Raw genomic sequence first — 7,500 nt, forward strand, 5'->3', positions numbered from 1 at the left:
ATCTTTCTTTCATGCTCTCTTTTTCTTTTTCTCTCTTAATCTCTCTGTCTTTGCTTGTCTATCCGTCTGTCTCTCTGTACATCTCCGTATCCTTTTTTCTCTCTCAACTCCTCTTCTTCATCTCTCTTTCATTATCTCTCTCTCTCTCTCTCTCTCTCTCTCTCTCTCTCTCTCTCTCTCTCTCTCTCTCTTAATCTCTCTGTTTTTGCTTGTCTGTCCATCTGTCTCTCTGTCCCTCTCCGTATCTCTCTCTCTCTCTATTTCTTTCATTCTCCCTCTCTCTCTCTCTCTCTCTCTCTCTCTCTCTCTCTCTCTCTCTCTCTCTCTTTCTCTATCTCTCTCTCTCCCCCTCTCTTTCTTAATATCTCTGTCTTTGCCTGTTTGTCTGTCTTTCTTTCCTTCTCTTTCTCTCCCACTCTCTTTCTTTCTTTCTTTCTCTCTCTATCTATCTCTCTTTCTTTCATTATCTTTTTCTTTCTTTCGTTCTCTCTCTGCCCCCCCCCTCTCTCTCTCTTAATCTCTCTGTCTTTGCCTGTCTGTCCATCTGTCTCTCTGTCCCTCTCCGTATCGCTCTCTCTCTCTCTCTCTCTTTCTTTTATTCTCCCTCTCTCTCTCTCTATCTCTCTCTCTCTCTTCTCCCCCCTCCCTCCCTCCCCCTCTCTCTCGTAATCTCTCTGTCTTTACCGGTTTGCGTGTCTTTCTTTCCTTCTCTCTCTGTCCCTCCCTCCCTCTCTCTATCTCTCTTTCTCTCTTATGCTCTCTGTCTTTGCCTGTCTATCCGTATGTCTCTCAGTTCATCTCCGTATCCTTCTTTCTCTCTCAACTCCTGTTCTTCATCTCTCTCACTCTTTCTTTCATTATTCTCTCTCTCTCTCTCTCTCTCTCTCTCTCTCTCTCTCTCTCTCTCTCTCTCTCTCTCTCTCTCTCTCTCTGCCTTTACCTGTCTGTCCGTCTATCTGTCCCTCTCCGTATCTTTCTCTCTCTCTCAACTTCTCTTCTTCATCTCTCTCTCTCTCTATCTACACATATGCATCCGTGAGCAAATATATGCTTATCTGGAAGTAAAACGAAACAGGTTTTTAAGGAATTCCTATTTTCGCGTATGTGTTCATCCGTTTTTTCTCTTCATTAACCTTTTATCTGTTTCATATCTTTTCCTTTTTCTTTTTTCTCGACTGTTTCAAGGATGTGATTTTTTTTTCTCTCTGTATTTCATGTTATCTATTACCTCAACTTCCGTCTCTGTATCACGTTTCTGAGGAGAGTGTCTGTGTCTGTGCCTCCCTCCCTTCTGTGTTCTGCTCCATTCCCCTCCTCGTTGTGTATGTGTATAGACATATACATGTAAAGACATACATACATGCATACTTATTTACTTACATACATTACACACACACACACACACACACACACGCACACGCACACGCACACGCACACGCACACACACACAAACACAGACACACACACACACACACACACGCACACACGCACACACGCACACACAGACACACACACACACACATGTATGTGCATATGTATGTATATATATATATCTGTGTGTGTGTGTATGTGTGTATGTGTGTGTGTGTGTACATGTGTGCGCGTGTGTGTGTGTGTATGTGTGTATGTGTGTATGTGTGTATGTGTGTATGTGTGTGTGTGTGTGTGTGTGTGTGTGTGTGTGTGTGTGTGTGTGTGTGTGTGTGCATGTGTGCGTGTGTGCGTTCAACATGCACAATCATAGAACCCTGACAGTAGAGTATTTATCAACAAAAAAATCCACCACACACCCTTTAACGTCTCGGTGAATACAATAGTTGATACTCATTCGTGCAACATTTAGCTGTCAAACGGAATGGAAGGAAATTTGTCTTTCATGATACACCCTTTTTAACCTTCCATAAGCATTAAGTCCACTTATCAGATAGCTAAATCACATCCGGATAAAAAAAGAACAAAAATCGTCACTCCATATCAGTTTACAAAGAACAAGTTCCATCAGGGAGACCTTGCCATTCACCTCCATGACAGACGAATGAACTTGACTTGAACAGAAACAATGAACAAAAAGATATTGGACATTACATACTAACAGTATAATCACCCTTGTATTTCTCTTCGTAATTAGGGGTCTTGAGTTCTAGAAATCCAACATAAAAAGAGTAAAAAGAGAGAGAGAGACAAAAAAAAATAAACAAGTTAGAAAGGTGATAACCCCGCTGCCTCTGACACCAACGGCTCGTTCAAGGTCGCCTGAGCCGGTCTCGAGATGCGGAAAACGTTTGTGTGGTGGGTGATTTATCGGAAGTTAATCGTTATCCTGTTTTACGTTTTTACTCTTTTTATTTCTGTAATTATTTGTTTATGATTATTGCATATGTTAGAGGTAAGTGTTATGATATCGGTACCGTCTTTTAGATTGATCGGTAAAATCTCGCTGAGTCATCGCAAATGATGGCTTCGTCTGAGCATACTGTTGAAGATAGTGATGCTTACAGTGAAGGTGATTTGACAAAAAGAAGAATCGGAAAGGATTTATGCATGAAACTTTTTTTTTTTCTTCTTTTTTTAGAGAGAGAGAATCGGAACTTGCCAAAATGATCGTCTTTACTTACTTTCTTCCTATTTTGGTCACGTAATTAATTTCATTTTTTTAATGACAGCTTTTCATTTGCGGCGTGATCAGTTTTCATGAATTTGAATTACCCGGCCAGACGATGGTATCCATACCTTTAAATGTCATGATGATGAATAAAAAAAAAAAAAAAAAAAAAAAAAAAATGTTCTGGGACGCGGAAGTTGTTTAAAGTCGGAGTTTTATCAATAAGTGGAACTTTTAATGGTGAATATTTCAGTTCGGGAGATCGAATAATAAGTTTAAAGGAGCGACCTTGTATATATTCCACTCATTATTTTGATTTTTCTAGTTAGGATGTTAAGTTTCACTGGAAAAAAATCCGAATTTATTTACCACAAATGCTTACTTTGCTTATGATAATTACAATGGTAACGATACTAGAGGTAAAGATAAAAATCCAAACATTCTTCGCTCAAATAGTAAATAACAAGAAAAAAAAAATCTGGTCATATTATTGGCTTGAAAGGACCTTTGCTGAAGCATCAGAAAACGATTCCCATACGTCAGTGGTGCATAGAAAACGGTGCTCGGAAGTTCACAAAACAGGCATTTTTTTTTTTTTTCGAGCCTAGACAGCTGAAAACTGATTATGATTATGATTACGTTAAATAAAATCACGATAATTATGACAGGACTATAAGTTTATACCAATAACGAAAAGTATAAATACAATGATAATGTTTAATGGAAACAGTGCTCAGAAATTCACATTTTTCGAACAAACAAACTGACCATGAAAAGAATTGTGAAATTATGAGATGAGTGATAATTACTATAAGTTTTTTTTACAATAACGAAAAATGTAAGGATAATAGCAATTAATTTTTTAGTGACAATAGCAATCAACAACACAAAACAAAAAAACAACAACAAAAAAGAATGATAAAGGAAATAAGAACAATGATGACAATAAAAAACAAGAGTAATAGTGATGATAATGAAACAATAATGATAAAGATAACGACAACAGCGACCTCAATGATAATAGTTATAATGATGAGGATAAAATTAACAATGACAAGGGTAATTACAATAGTATTAATTATGATAATACAAAAGCAAAAAAATGTTTGAGAAAGATTATAACACCGAAGAATGCTGATAATGGCGGTGATAGCATAAATAATCATAATGGCACTGATACCAGATAATGAGGATAATAAGTAAGAGAAAAGTAATGAATATGGTATAAACTGTAAAGATAATTATAGCGATTGTAGTGATGATAATGCTACTAAAAGTAATGATGACGATGAGTATTATTGAGATTATTATTATTATCATAAACATAAGAATAAATAGCGATAGCCTTACCATCATTAGTGTCATAACGGCGTCACATTTAATGCTTCCGTTGAACAATTAACTAAATAATGAAATCTCTAATCTTAAATATCTATTTTGATTTAGACCATTTTACCCCAGTAATACGCTGAAAGGAAAATACCTAAAAGTTTCGTGGCACAATCTTCTGAATTCCTGAATTATCTGAGGTTAAAGAGTGCACGTAGATTATCACCCAAGTGCACGTTTACTAGACTTTTATGAATATACGTGTAGGTACGTGTATATTTTGCGAGGAGGCGGCTCAGATTTCTGCCGTTTCCTGTGTTCCAGGCGCTCCGGAAGATCCCCCGGAAAAGTGCTATTTTAGGGAAGTCGTTGTCCGTTGTCAGTCGCGCGAACATTGAGGACGAATTGAAGATAGAAAATTTCCATCTTCTTTTGTATCGAATCCTACACAACGTTTGTCGAGCTATTTGATGTTGTTTTAACTTAAAGCATGTCGATTTTTATGAAATTCTGACGAGAAGAACCTTTTTTTCGACCGAACTGAACAGCACTCGGCAATGTGAAGTGTTGCATGTTGCCAACATGGCGTCGCTTCGAGTTCGTTCGCGTTGCGTTCCAAATAATTTATTACGACTGAATCCAGCCCAAAAGTTATTAGAAACATCGAATTTCTTTGATAATTTCACGAGAGCATTGTATGAACTGTTTCACTTGTCTTCAGTCTTGAAATTTCCTTCTGATTTCATTTCAGTGAAATTTGTTTACAACAGCGTCACGAGCGTCATCGTGAACAGGTCGTCAGATAACTGCGGGAGCTTTGAAAAGTGGGCGTTGGCAGCCTGATATTTAGGGTGTGGCAAATTTTAGCCAGGTATAATTAAAATCTGAGATGAAGGGTGTTATTCTGACAAAATTTATTGGTTTAACATGGAACGACCCTTTTTTAAATCTAATTAACTTAATTAATTATTAACCAAAGTTAATTATCAACTTTATATTTGGATTGTTAATGACCATCTTTCCAATAGGCAGAACATGTATTATCATCTGTGATAGTTTTTCTTCATATGTTAGATATTAAGGAAGCTGTAGTATTTTTTTTTTTTTTTTTTTTTTTTTTGTCACAAAACATTGTATAATTCCTTTATATTCATTGGCAGAAAAAAAAACTTCGAAACTTCCAAACTTGAAAATTTTGTAACTTCATGTCCTTGGTGTCATTTTAAAGTTCCTTTGTATTTTGGTGTAAAAATGTGAGTTTAGGTACATTTGAAAACTTTGTCCACATTCTCACCTAGAGAATGTTTTTTTTAGGTTTCCACATGCATTCAAGATAAGGCTGTGTAGGTATATATATATGCATACGTGGACTCGCATAACAACAACGAATACTTCTCTCTTTGAACAGTAACCCCCTCTGTTAACCTTGGTATGTCGCAAACCATCGTGGATTATTTCTCACAAAAGACTTCCAGCGTTAACACCCTTTACATATCGCAAAGGACGAAAGGACGTAGTTAAGGTCTATTGGCTTTCCCACTGAATGTTGTTTTTCTTCTTCCTGCCCCCAAGCCAAAGGTGGAAGGAACACACGACACCTTATTAGGCAACGCGGCGCATCACCTCACTTGGTCCGCATCACAACACACTAGGAAAAGATTTTCTTTCTTTCTTTCCTTTTTTTCATCCACTGCCGGACACCTCTTTAGGGTAGGTTCGTGTAGGAAAGATGGGAATGAGTGATGTTAAACGATCTGGCTGAGAAGGAATTACGTCGCGGTACAAGATAGGAATGAGAGTGAAGAACGTCACATAACAGGGAAGGGAACTGATAGCTTCATAAAGAAAGATATATGAATTTCGTTATTACAGCTTCACACTTTATGGGGTTCATGTGTAATGACGATATGTTGATCAATGAGATAAAACTAAACACTGGTTAAACATAAAACACGACACAAGATTAAACTGAGACAATATCATCAAGGTTAAAACCTGAACCTCTCATGAATAAAAAAAAAAAAAAAAGATATATGAAAAGAAAAATGTCACAAAAAATAAAAGTCACGTCTTCCTTTGGACACAAGCCAATATTAAACGACGAAACCATTTAGTCGTTATCCAAGACAAGAAAAACAAATATAGTGTGTTTTTTCATAACGAACACAGGTAAGAACAAAAATAACAATTGCGTATCAATGCAAGTGAGATAATAAAGAAAACAGAAAGAAATAGATAAGCAAAATTCCTGCTTACCTTGGAGTGTTAAAAGTGTCTGAAGAATTTTAGGAACAAGAGAATAGATGCGGTTTAAGAAGACAGAAACCCTATCTGACGGGTCCAGGGTTCTTGCGTGGACGGTGCAGGAAGCACGTGTGTATTTTACTATGAACAAGGTGGAATACAGATGGCTGGAATGCACACACACACACACACACACACACACACACACACACACACACACACACACACACACACACACACACACACACACACACACACACACACACACACACACACATACATACATACACATACATGTACATAAATATAGATATAAATACTAATATCAAATATAATAATATATTGATATCTATACAGAGAGAGATATAGATATATGCGCGTATATCAATATACACCTCATTATAGGAATACCACCAAACCAATGCTTAGCCACAATTTCGACAAAACAGCCGTTTCACAAATAAGGACATATGAATAAAACGCCAATGATCTGGCTCCCTAAGCCCCGCCCCCTTATCCTCCCCCATTATCCAACTGCCCGTGCTTGCAGAGACCTTCAAAGCTCGATGAAAAATAAGACCAAGTAATTGCAAAATTATCTTTCCCCCAACACCCCGTCACTGGTTCGAAAAAGAAGGTTCATTACTCTACGGGTTTATAGTACTCACAAAACAAACCCATAGCAAGTTGTTTCTTCGAACTGTATGTTTCGGGCAAAGGTTACACGTATATTTACGTATAACGTCACTGGTTTGAAAGCGAAAGTTAATTACTCTACATAATAATAATGATAAAAAACAACAACAAATACCACGGTAGTTCTTAGAACTGTAAATCAGCATAGGTTACGCGTAGATGTATATATACATATATATATATATATATATATATATATATATATATATATATATATATATGTGTGTGTGTGTGTGTGTGTGTGTGTGTGTGTGTGTGTGTGTGCGCGTGCGTGTATATATACACACATATACATACATATATATATATATATATATATATATAGTATATATATATATATGAGGTGTAGAGCCCGGTGTTGGTTAACGACCATGGAAATGCATTAAACTTTGATGGTTTGGCAATTAGATGACTTCTCATTCCTCTTATGCAAAGAATGCAGTAATACTGGCAATTGTTCGGAAAAGAATGAATGAAGAATGACGGAGAAATGATAATGGTGATGATGAGTGTGATGAGAATAATGAGGATGAAAATGAGAATACTAATATTAAAACTAAAACGAATAAGTTTTTTATAATAATACTGTTAATGATGATGATAATACTCATTTGATTTCTAATTAGTAT

At 36.5% G+C, this 7,500-nt stretch overlaps 1 protein-coding gene across 2 annotated transcripts in view; it reads left to right on the plus strand.

Annotated features, from left to right (window-relative positions):
• The window catches only part of LOC125026369 (venom phosphodiesterase 2-like), a 19,063-nt gene that overhangs the window by 1,054 nt on the left and 10,509 nt on the right, over nucleotides 1-7,500 (plus strand). The gene's annotated exons all lie outside the window — the stretch shown is intronic.

Source organism: Penaeus chinensis, chromosome 6 (assembly GCF_019202785.1).
Source record: "Penaeus chinensis breed Huanghai No. 1 chromosome 6, ASM1920278v2, whole genome shotgun sequence".
NCBI lineage: Eukaryota > Metazoa > Arthropoda > Malacostraca > Decapoda > Penaeidae > Penaeus > Penaeus chinensis.